At 37.6% G+C, this 13,307-nt stretch overlaps 1 protein-coding gene across 2 annotated transcripts in view; it reads right to left on the bottom strand.

Annotated features, from left to right (window-relative positions):
- Window positions 1–13,307, bottom strand: part of LOC106655726 (protein yippee-like 1) — a 43,098-nt gene that overhangs the window by 18,685 nt on the left and 11,106 nt on the right. The window contains exon 2 of one of the 2 annotated variants that reach the window (XM_014376255.2): window positions 9,528–9,588. The exons of the other annotated variant lie outside the window; for it this stretch is intronic. The gene's annotated coding sequence lies outside the window, so the exon portion shown is untranslated. The remainder of the gene's footprint in view (window positions 1–9,527; window positions 9,589–13,307) is intronic. 2 annotated transcript variants of the gene reach the window in all.

Genomic DNA, 13,307 nt, shown 5'->3' with positions numbered 1-13,307 from the left:
TAGTCGTTGCATGGAAATGAGCTCGATTTAAAAAGTGTCACGATCGCATCTGCGTGTAATGATATTACAAAGTGTCGGAGAAGGAAGAGACGCGCGCATTTCACGTTTTTATTCAATGAAATATCTCGCGAAGAAATCGCTTATGCATATATCACATGTGTCATTGAGAGCTAAACTTGCTTTTCGCGAGTTTATAAATAAAGTACGCCTCTCGGTCGCGTTTCGCGCGTAAGTTCGTGCCGTGCTATACACACAAGGTGCAGTGTGTGTGTGTGTGTGCGGCTCACGTGCAGCACGGCACAAAAAGTAATGTGTGCTCGTAACGTATGGATCGCACACGGGCGTATCGCATCGCGCTATAATCAAGTTTTTATTTGACTTTTTCCTCTTGTCGAATATCTGCGTGCTTGCGGCGCGGATACGGTATATACATGTATACCTATGTACATTCAGTGCAGTAATTACTGTTCCGCTCGTTTTCGAAGCTACAACTCTTTTTTTTTTTTCTTTATTACTTCGCATATCGTCAAAGTTTCGTGATCGTCGTCGACGGGCAGTTGCGTTATAAATCTGATAGCATACATAGTCGAGTACTTTTTAAACGCGCCCGATTCCCGAAGAACAGTTGAAGCGTGCGATTATGTTCGGTCAAAGCTCGTGCGTAGACGCGAGCTTACCCGAGGAATGACGAGCCATTATACGCGCGCGCTTCTCTCTTTCTACGAGGTAAGAGACGAGGCAACAAGTGCTTTAAAATGAAAAATGATTCTTCAAAGCATAACGTAAGTGTCGCGTCGGACGTATTCGTCATCCTTATACTTTTTTGCTGAAACTACTTACACGCGCAGAGCGCACAACATCGGGTTTGTTTTGACTTTTTTACGGAAGACTCGTACGGGAATGAGCGCGCCCGAGTGACTATGATTTAGAAACATACAAATCGAGTTCAAGCAATAACAAAGTTTATTTAAATTCAATTTCGTGACGATTTAAGTGCTTAGACTTCTTTGTACTCTACAAAATGATTTTTATGATGATGAGTGTTTAATTTATGAATGACATATAATGCAGTGTTGATTTACAGAGAGTAAACAAGTAATTTGTTTCATTGAAAATCAGAACTCAACAATTTTAATTTTTCAAAATTTTACTTAGTAATCTCTTGGCTGAGAATGAAAACAAAAATGACCTCTTGAATTGGGTGAACGTGTAAGAACTTTGACCGTCGTTTGCGTCAATTACGCACTCAGATACTTATCCTAACCACCTCCTAGATCGTTTTAAAGTCGCACGATGGATTATACGCCTATTACAACTAAGACTGTCCGTCTTCAATTTTATCGAAGATGAAGAGAGCTCGTGTGCACGATGTGAGTAGAATTGAAAAAAATGTTTATTGTCCCACGTACATGAGAATACTTCAACGTAATGTCGGCATGTGTAACAACCAAACGCAAAAATTTCTTTTCTAAAAGTCCGACAACGTTGAATCACGCAGAATGTATGTCCCATTATACGAACAAAGACGTCTATGCTGAGATATAAATCGCCTCGTTTCGTCGTTCGTACAACTTCATTGAGATATTCGAGAAGTTTACATCATTATGAAACTTTCTGCGCGCCGAGCGACAATAATTCAAGAAAAAAAAAACAATTACTTATTTAACTGAGTTCTCAACGTCAATGAACAACTCGAATAGTTGAAAGAAAATTATCGATCCTGAATTTCAATCAGTATTCTGACAAACAAAATGAAACACTTCATAGGATTCAACTTGGTATATCGTGCCCCTTTTTTCACTCACCATTTTTATAGAGGGGTTAAGTATCATCTCCGCACTCGTATTTAAATAAATAAATACGTACGATATAAGTTGAAAAAAGAAGAAAATAGCGAGCTTGGCGCCGCTCGTTTGCATTATCAGCACCAATCCAAAGAGCGGATAACTCGTTTGATTTTTTTATTTGAACTGAACACAAACACGCGCAGGCACACAAGCGTTTCGTGATGCAAAGTCTAGATAGGATCGCTCTTTTCCCGAGGCTGGCTTCACGTGCATTTAATCCGATAAAGACTTGCTGTAATTATATATGTCTATTTTAATTTACTAAATTGAGATGAATTAATTCATTTTTTATCATCGCACGTAAAAATGATTTTTGAAAAAAATATTATTATAAAGCTCTTTCGTATGACAGCATCTTAAATTAGAAATTAATTCGAAAATATTTAAAAAAAAAATACTACAGTCTCCCTGTCTTAATGAAAGAAAGGTAACTTGAAGGGCTTTTACAATCATGACAAAATTATAAACATTTTGAAATACTTTATTGTTGTTCACTAAATTGAAGGATGTTAATGTAAAAGATTTCGTATGTATTGCATTGCGTGCCCTTTGATATTACTTCTATGTCCAAATGTTTTGTGACAATTTTTACACTCAAAAGGTTTGACACAAACACGTAATGAATAAATGTGTTCAATGAGGTCACTCTTACATTCATATGATTTGTGACAAATATCACATTTGAAGGATTTGCTACGTTTATGTACTGTAATTATGTATCTACTGAAGTCATTCTTGTGGTCAAATGATTTGAAATAAATATCACACTCGAAGTGTTTGCTCTGAACATGTACTGCATTTATGAGACTCTTGTAAATTTTTGTATCCAAATAATTTTTACATCTACATGGTCTAATGCTCTTGGGTGTTGTTTTAACACAAATCGAATTAGTCAAATTTTAATTGGGACTTTTTTTGTTTACAGTTATTACTGTAATCGAATCCGTTTTTTAATAAAATTATTAGGTCTTTTTCATCAAACAATTTATCGGATTTTCTTTTTTCAGAATAGGTAGTCAACTTTGATATTCAGATTTGTGGATGGTTGTCAATAGAGCGGAGCAAATACTTTCTTCCAAATTAAGAAAATGTAAAACCGAGTTAGTACTCTTCTCTAGAGTTCTCACTTAGAAATCTTATAATTGATTCATATATTTTGAGATGAGATACATTGTGGCATCCTGGAATATTTTAAAAGTTTCAACAAGAGGCCACTTCTACGCATTTTATCTCGTAGTTGTGCCTCGGAATATTTTTTGATTTCTTTACAGCTTACAAAATATTCAACATATTGTTTAGTTCGACCAGTCACGTGCAGTATATAGTTGACATGATTCAGCCCATATATATATACATGCATATAGTATATCACACTCGAACAAGAAGAAAGAAAATGCAAAGTAAAGACCAAAGAAGAAAAAATGAGAGCAGTGACCGCTTTAGCTGCCGTACTATATACGCCATCCGCTCAATTACTCATACTCCTGCACACGTGTCCCTAAACATTCACACACACACACACATAGGCGTATAACTACTTGCTTGTAACAATACTTGTAAAGATAACACTAATGCAGTCTATCTTAGCTTTCGCTCATACGCATATATAATAGGTAATTTTTATTTTCTCGCCAACTCGCGTATATTACATCATGCATAAAAGCGGTGTACGCGACGTTTCATAAACTATATGTACGTAAGTCGCGTTCACTGGTCTTTGCATTTTCACTCTCTCCTTTTCTTCGTAATTTCCTTTTCTTTCTTTTGACGATTCCGATCGGCGGTGATGTGCGTGACGAAAAAAATAATAAGTCATTCGTTTACTGCACGCACACATATTATGCGCGCACGAAATTCCGTATGCGCGAAAATTTCCCGAGCATCTGTTCAACATTTCTGACTCGGCAAGATACCGAGCACGAACCCAATAAAAAAAAGTAAAAAAAAAAAGATAAAACGTTCAACAAAGGATGTGCGAGACAGGCAGGCGTACGACTGTGTATACTCGAGCAAAGTGCAAATTAAAAAGTCGCCCGATGCAGTAGCAGCAGCAGCTCAGAGAGCGGATGTGTGCCGCGAACGTTCGAGAAGCAGCTTCGCTTCGTCGTGTGTACTGCGTCTACTTTGTTGTTGTTGTTGTATACGTGTAGAGGAGGCAGCTGAGTGTATAGTGAATTTTTTTACACGCGTTTGTTTTGTTAGAGAAATGTGCACATGGCCGTAATGCAGGCTGCAGCACACTTTTGTTATTTACAAAAGCTCGGTACGCGCGGCGCATGCTCTCTTGCTTTTTTTGTTTTCACCTCGTGTACTTTTTTAGCTTTCCTGTCTCTCTTTCTCTTTCTCTTCCCAACGCGCGTGCGAGTACACAATACGATACAAGATATGCGAAATGACTTTTCTACTCATCGCTTTGTCACATCCTTTTACTTTTTATTAATTCGTCGACTTTGATTTTCCTACTGTTTTTTACGAATCTATACATAGGGATACGCGTGTCGCGATGTTTCTCCATTGCATCGTAGCTCGCTTGCGTATAAAAATGCAAACGAAAAGAAAATTCCATTTTCACGGCCGAACAACTCCAAGACGCGCACATCACATCTTTGGCGGGCATGAAAATAAAAGGGTACGCAAAGAAAAATCAACGTAAAAATCATACGTGACGTGTACATTATTGCACGCTGAGCAGCAATATCGTTATCTCTGTTTATTTTATTCCTTTTTGTCAGGTTTCGTAAAAAGAGAAAAAGAGAGAGAGAGAGAATAAAACTTCTCAATTATTATCTTGCGATATTTTTATTTTTTTCTTATTATATACTTGAGCTCTCTGGAGCTTGTAGAACTCGAGAAATTTCAGGTTGAACGCGTGTGACGCGTAGCCGCTCGTTCACATTTTTGCTAATGAAAAAAAAAGGAGAAAAAGAAAAAAAAGCTCGAAGAAAAGAAAGCGAGAACTATAATAGCATATAAGAAATTGAAACAATTGACTTTTGGTGTTTTGACGTACAAATATAGGATACGTGCGTAAGGACAAACGTAGCGAAAACAAAATAAAAGCAGCGTAATATAAAATTTATTACATTATATTGTTTGTCGTTGTTTGTTGGGAGTATGTAATTTTACGAAAAAAAAAATCATAAAACATTGATCATCGTACAGAAGCAGGCCAATATTTGAGCGTCCGTATGTGACATATATATTTGAACCTTCGGTGCGTGGGTGTGAAAATTCGCCGACAACGAAGATATAAAGTTCGCTTTTATACCCTGTATGTGCGTATATGATGTACCTTTATATGACGACAACTTTTCAGACCTTCTCTATGAACAATAGTAAAGTTTATGCATAGTACTCATGTATATGCATATCACACCAACACGCACGAGCGCGTGGTTATAACTTTTAATGTAAATTTAATACCGCATCGCAGACGTCGCGCGAGACACGCATAGTTGCACAGCGTGTGTGTTAGTGTAGCTTGTGTTTGCGTTACCATCGAGTAAGACAAAAAGCCAAAATTTCATACTCAGTTTTCGCCAAGTTGCGCACACTCATGTTTATATACATAATACGAGCTTTTCATTCAAAAAATGAGCAGCTCTTGACACCTTTAACCCGCGAGTCTGTGCGCAACTTAAAAACATCACGTACTTTTTTCATATTTATTTTATTTTACCTCCAACTTTTTGGGTTACGAAATTTCACATGCCACGATGGTAATGAACGTAGAAATGTAAATCGAATGAGTAGCTACAAAAGTCTAACGAAAGAGAAAAAGAAGCCAATTATTACAGTACAATAAATGTGCAAATGTCGAATTTGGAAAGGGGTGTACGAGATCGCGATTATGCATTCAACACGTGTTGTGCAATTACATGCGTTCAAAGTTGAGAATTGAATTTAAAATCTAAATTAATCTTAGCAGAAACTTTATTGATCTAAAAATGTAGGTTACTATATCACTTGAATATTCATTATCGATTGGAAACTGGTATCGTATAGCCGAGGATTACAGTTCGTGTCACGCGAATATATAAGTAAGCTCCCGCGTAGACATGTGTACGTGTATTTGTGTGTGTATGTGTGGGCGCGCGCATATATATAAAAGGCGATACGATTCTCTATGTAAACAGCAGCAGTAGCAGTCTTGGGACACCGAGGCGTAGTATAATCAATCGTAAGCTCGAATAAATGAATTCCGAGTATATTTGCGATAACGTCTTTATTCCGATATACGAGGTTTTGTTTGAGTTGGAACGCGAGAGAGAAAGAGCTGAGAAAATCGTCGATTTCGTCTAATTTTTTCCGGATTAGCCTACATCTCAGTAAATCAAGGACCGATGTGTGTATAATAGATAACTTATCGTTATTCGATACATGTCAGACGTTTACGTCGGTTTAAATTAAATATACCTTCAAATGTATATTTATAACACGAATTCAGTCTTTGGGATAATTTTTTACTTTAGGTATTTTGTCTTTTCCTCGTAGATACCAACGTGACATTTACATCAAGCTCGTCCCTATATTGGAAAAAAGAAGAAGAAGAAAAAGAGACGTCAATGTGTTCCAGTTATATATCCTCGAGCCAACATCGACATCGTTATTTTCTTCGACTTTCTAGTTCGCTTATTTCTGCAAGCCGAGAGCTTGCAAGCTCTTACGGCACAGATACAAACACACAGACACATACACACATACTCGTGTACACTTACATCGATGCAGAGTCGAATAAGAAAGCGAAAACGAACGCGAGAGAGCTGGATGCATTGTAATATAGTCATGGAGCGCGCGCGAACCTCAGCTGACTCGATCAGCTGGTAAATACCGGGGGGTGTGCAGCAGCTGCAGCTATACAGTTCTTCGGGTGCAGCTCATGCAGTGCAGTAGCGAGCAACAATATAGAGCTCGGCTGCTCCTCTCACGGTATACGCGCTGCGACTCGCGCTCGATATAGATTCACTTTCGCGGCGGGTGTGCTCTCGCTCGAACCTATATATATGTATACTTGGGGTAAATGTGTGCGTGTGCGCGCATTTGCACACATACACACACATACTTACTAGCGTCAAGACCTGACCTGGCCTGGTACTCGGTGCAGCAGCAGCAGCATATACTCGCGCCGCGTGTAGTGTCGGATCGATCACGCTCTACTACTGCTTCCCTCCCGCAAAAGCTCGACTCCTTTTTACACTCACACTTACGCGGACGCGCACACTCGAACGCATACAAATACAAAGTTCTCGATTCGTGTGTTTATATAGGTATGATATAGAAGTGGCGAGGGACCGATGGTGAGCGCCCGAGCAAGGCGAAAAATGTGCCCGCTAATTGCTGGAAAGCCATCGTTCGGATGATATCGCGCGCGCCCGCAAACTGATGCTGCGGTTAATTGCGAAGAAGAGCGACGACGTTTTTCTTTCCTTCCTCCTAGCTCTCTCTCTCACACAAACTCTCTCACTCGAGTTCAAGTTACCGTGACAGATATCCTCCTAATTCACAATTAAAAAGTCCTGCATTCATTCGACTCGACTTATATAACGGCATCTGCGTGGGCCCCGGAGCTGTCTTGATGCAAATCTTGTCACTTTACGAGAGCTTCGGAATTGTGTTATAGCAGCGAAAAGGAGAGGGGAGCTGTTATAACATTATATCAAAAAAGTAATTCACACCAAAAATTTCAACTGCCAACGTCTTATATCGTCGCTGCGCGCTACTGCACGCGTGTGAAATTTCTCGCTGAGTTATGGGCGCGCGACGACTTCTTTTCCCGCGCAATAAAAACTTTTAATGCACTTCTAATTTAGGAAAACGTCAAATTATTATTTTTCGTCCTGGGCAGACTTTTTACTTGAAAAAATTCAGCATCAATTTTATTTCATTGAAAAAAAATTTAATTACTTTGTAATTATAGATTGATTTGGAAAATCAATCTATTACTTCCTTAAGGATTCTGCATCAGTTACTTTAATTGACTTGTAAGTCCAATCACGTTCGAGGCTCTAATCACAAAACATTGGATATCGATCGAAATGATTTTCAATTCCTCTTGGAATTTTCCTTCGAGATTAGGAGTCGTAGGACTTTGAAAGCGTGCTCATTGAAAAGAAAATGTTATGAAAAACTTCAACGCTTGATTATGCCGAATTGTATTGTATTTTTTACTCCAAAAACCTAATCACATGGAGAATTACGCTCGCGTTACAAGGTACGCAATGGGATTTATAATCGGATGAACATGCGAGCTTTACGCGAATTTCAAGTATATACTAGAGAAAAGCTCGTACAGTGTATGCGTCGAGCTGCACTGACCTATAATTCGTATGCTGCGGCCTTCGTTCACATGGGTCAACTCTGCGGATTTTTTTTCATACTGCAAACAGAAACTTCTATAGAAAACGAGTGTATACCCACAAGTATTAAAGCTCGTAGCTAACGTGGATCAAGAGTCAATTTAGCTTTTTTTCTCCGTTGTCACTTTTAGCAAGATCTGTAAGCTTGACTCAGAAAAGTTTTTGCCGATATTAAGCGAGAGAAAAAAACACAGATATAGATGTTTTCTCTCTCGATGTAATGAAGAATTCTTCATTGAATTCGACGCCGCAAGACGATACGAAAAGGTTTCGCCATTCCAGTCGAGCTTTTGGAGCTTTATAGCCTAAGCGTTTATTTAGGTTACACTATTTTAAGGTTGACGATATTACATTTTCATGGAATTGCACGAATATAAACGCGAGGAAGAGGAGGCGAGAAACTCAGCAGCTTTTCGCGACAGGAGAAATAATAATAAAACATCGAATTGCGACAGAAGACGGAGTAGACGCTTGTTATATACATGTGCGGCTTTATCAACAACCTTGATTTTCGGCAATTTGGGTTAAACGTCTCCTCCTCCTCCTCGTACTCCTCTTCATCTTCCTATATATGTACGTACTCCCCCTTTTTTTAGTACTCTTTTGCGTGACCTCTCGCGCGTGCACTCGATTCAACGAAACGAGTCATCGAATAAATCCTCTCTCTTTCTCGCGAATATTATAATAAACTGTGTCTTTACCTCTCTCTCTCGCTCGTAAGTCGTAAATGCTCGTTATAAAATTTTCGCGAATGGCTGCTGTATAGACGTGTACATGTATAATCTATTTGTAATAACTCGCTGTACTCCGTAATGCGCAACATAAGTCTCTAACGAAGTAACCATTTTTTGCTACCTTTTCCGTTTTTACAGGATGGAGATTTAAGTGAGAATTTTTTTGCAGAATGTTAGAAGCTAAATTAAATTCATTCCATTCATCTTTTTTTTTTTGGTTTGAGCATAATAGAACGTAAGGAGGGAGCGAGAGAAAGAGAGAGAAACGTGCTTCGAGCGAGTGAGCACGACCATTAACCCAAATTTCCGTGAGCCTTCTCTCTATCTCTGATAGTCCCGGATCAGTCGACATGTCGCGCGTGCGGAAAGAAGTTGGTACACTTTTAATTATTGTAACACAGGTATACAATACACATGAACATCATATTTTTTAATTTTTTTAACCATGTGAAGAATTCAGCGCCATATATAGATGTATTAAAGTTAGAGTGGTAAATCAATTGTCACGTTGGCGAACGATTATATAGGGAAGTCTTTAGAATTTACGCTTGCTTACTCATGTATAAGTATATTCGTATGTATTTACTTACGAATCGCCGAGACTCGACTCGTGTCATTCATGCGATGTGTATCACCACTCGTGTCACTCACCTGTAACATACATAAGCAAACGAGATTGTTTTAAATATTATTTATAAGAATTTAAATTAATCATAGTACATAATATAATATGTGAATTTTATTTTTATTCAAGCAATATTTTCATTTTCATGACTTTGGCACGGAAATAAATCTCTATTTCCTGAAAGAGAAGGGCTTGACGACCATTTGAATAGTAAATTCAATGTAAAATCTTTTTTCCGCGTGCTTTGGGTCAGAGCTTATATCATCCTTTCTTCCGAATCTTTTAGGTTCTATATAGCGCGCAGCCGTGCATGCGGCAGCGTTGGAGCGAGTAACGCGCACCGAAAATAACCATAATCTTGTCTCTCTCGCTCTCACTCACTTATCTTTCTTCTTCTTTCGTGCTATACGTATATTGAGAAGGAAGAAGACTCGTCGGGAGACCCGACCTCAAGCGAAGCTTACAGAAAGAGACGGAGAGAGAGGCAACAAAAAAAGCTCACCAAGCAAACGCGTACAAATATATAATACACCAGCTAGTGAAATATACCACGCGTGTATTATATGAGAGTTCGATCGCCAGCTGGTGACGCAGGAAACCTCTTTTAGCGTGTGTACACTGATATTCTTATACTTAGTGCGCGCGTCGAGGTGTCTGAGTGTAAAGCTCGTATAGGTGCATGAAATAAAAAAAAAGAAAGAAACTTATACTTTATATATGAGGGGGCTGGACTACTGCTACTGGCTATTGCGTTCTTTGTACGCAAAAGGTCAACAGCCGATTGTCTGCGCCCTTCATTTCTCTCTCTTTCTCTCTTACACACACAAACCTCTCCTATATACCGTAGTCTAACGACGCATACTAGTTTAATTTTTTTTATATTACTTTTTTACACCTAATGCATAATAAGATGTTAAGTAAAATGATAAGTTTGCATAATAGTCTTAGGATTTGTAATTTGTCGACGATTGATTAATATTTTTAAAGAAAAAATAGAAATAAAACATTACTGTGTTATTACATAGGTAATTTGTTTTTGTAGCTATATAAAAACTGATAAGCGAAAAATAAATCTTTTTTTCACCCTCCGCATCAATTAATTTACATTAGGAAAATAATACAGTAACGTGATATTACCAATCTAAAAAAGAAATCCGTTTTTTGTTCATTGAACTTGATTCAATTTTCAAGTTTGCAAAATTATTTTTAGACTTTTAAAACGAAATTTTAACATTTAATCTTTTTTTAGCAAACTCGAAAGATGTGTATAATTTTTTTCTGTACGTTTAAAAATACAAAATTAACTTAATACTTTTACTACTTTCCAGATTTCATTGAAGCGATAATTCGTCAAGAAAGCCCATTTGTCAAAGTATGTATGAGAACACTAAGAGAATAAGATATTTATTCACTAAGAATAAGATATTTATTTAAAAAAATAAAGTGTCTTGAAGTTTGGAGAAATATTCTAGAGGTAACAGATGATGCACTATTTTTAATTATTGAATATTCTAAATCTGCGTAAATCTCGTATCGATCATGTATGCTTGTTACGATGTTCTAGATTCATGAATTTAAAAAACAATTTTTTTATAACATACGCGTTTTTTAAAGCTGAAATGACTTCTACAAATTATTTATGCGATTTTTATTGGGGGATCAATAGTAGGGGCTTAAGCAAGATTTAATATTGTTAGGCGCTTCGTTGATGAAATTTTCTTTTTAATTTCTTAGTGCGTTCACGACATTGATATTTTGTTAAATGTTATACAAGAACTTCTGAGCCCGACTCGTTGAGTTCGAACGAGGAAAATTCGAGTAGGCCTAACAAAAACATTCGTGGTTTCACAAACACTTCGATCGAAGAATAACCATAGTACCGTTATTGAACGCATGGTGACGCGTAGTCGAATTCTAAGTATCACGCAAGAGATATTGTTAAGCTTCCGTATTATTAAGGACATCCATTATAGTTATTAGCCAAATGTTTTTTTGCATATTTCACATGTTGAGTGATTTGCCATATATACAAGACATTTTATTTTCTCTTTGTTTTGGATTGAGTAGAATTAATTTTTCTTTTATTTTCCAAATATTTTGCAACGCTTAGTATTGATTTGCAAATTTCCTTTTCCTAAACTTCGCTGAGAGTGCTATGCAAGCACGGCTACAACTTGATTCTGTATGAAAGCTCAAGTTTCTACGTTCTTTCTGTAACGTGCGTAGATCATTAAAACCTGTTCATCGAATACTCATAGCAATCACTCGCTTTGCTTTTGATTGAAAATATGGCGTCTTTGACATATTTGACTGTCCAACAAGTTATTTTTAAAAGTTCACTTATTCGTAGTTTTTTCAAACTAAGAAAAAGTATTTATGATGTTAATTATTTTAATAAAGCGTCTGATTGAATATGTTATAAGCAATCCGCAATTGATTATTTTGAAAAGTCACTCAGAAATATTTGTTTCGTACACGGGCGTAATTTTTTAAGCTCTGTATTATAAGCATCTTGGACCATTCCATTGTCCATTTTTTAAAAGCACTGATAATAGTCAACTTGAGTATGTAAGAAACCAATAAATTAGGTGGAAATAAAATATATTGGGAACAATGTATTATGTCACAATATCATTCATATTTAAGTACTTATCGATTGCTGAATAAGTCTTTGAAATAGCTGTTAATTTTAATGTGTTCCAAAAAAATATAATTCAATGATTTTCAATATAATAAAGATATCCTATTTTTGGTTTGATCAATGACTTTTCTTAATATACACAATTCTTTGGACATTTTCTTCATCAGTCAAAAGAATAATTTTCAATTGCCTTGTAATTCAATACTATCCATAGTTCAAAGTCTCACTCACGAACATTATTTTTCCGTTCAAGCCCAAAATTTTTTTGCTCGATGATAAAAAGCTCAGTATCATCCGAAGCAAAACTTTTCATTATAACGTTCTTTTTCACGATAGATAGATGACAAACGCGGTAAACTTGACAAAAAGTTTTGCGTTGACTCATACTACTTTGTTTCTCGAACACTTCTTGCCATCTTATTTTTTTTTTATTCCTACGTCCAGTCACGCGAGCTGCGACAACTCAACGACTGTGTGTACCACCGTACGAGGAGGATAATTTGCGAGCGCAAAATAACCCGCGCAATATCGTGATACACACGCGGATCGCGCGAACGAGATGGCAGGGATAAAACACGCGTCGTTTGCAATCAGCTTTATGAAAAAAAACCGCATTTTTTGCATCGACGCTTTAAAAAATTAGCTCCGATCGTCGATACCGTCGAGAGAAGGGCAGTTGGCTCTCGATGGGATGCCCACAAAGCAGCATCAGCAGCAGCATTTCATCCGGTGCGCGCGTCAGTGCAAGCGCGAGATGATGAGGTCTCTCTCGTGCACGCTGCAAGTCTTGCATGCTGACACTATCTATGTGTGTGTGTGTGTGTGTGCACAAGAGTACATATACAAGCCTGGATGCACACGCGCGAGGTTAACGACTCGAATATCATATACATACACACACACTGCACGGGGCACTCTCAATTATAAGAGGAGGCCACCAGCAGCACCAACATCAGGGCATCACGTGTGTGATCGCTTTGTAATGCACGCACACACACACACACACGCGTACATAGGCATAGACGCGCGCCCAACTAGCGTACGTACATAAATGCACACATGCGCTTACATAAAGTGAGTTTATTAATAGAGCTTTTTTTCAGC

This window comes from Trichogramma pretiosum, unplaced genomic scaffold (assembly GCF_000599845.2).
Source record: "Trichogramma pretiosum strain Unisexual culture from Peru unplaced genomic scaffold, Tpre_2.0 scaffold76, whole genome shotgun sequence".
NCBI classification, from domain to species: domain Eukaryota; kingdom Metazoa; phylum Arthropoda; class Insecta; order Hymenoptera; family Trichogrammatidae; genus Trichogramma; species Trichogramma pretiosum.
This window is presented reverse-complemented; position numbering and strand designations above follow the sequence as displayed.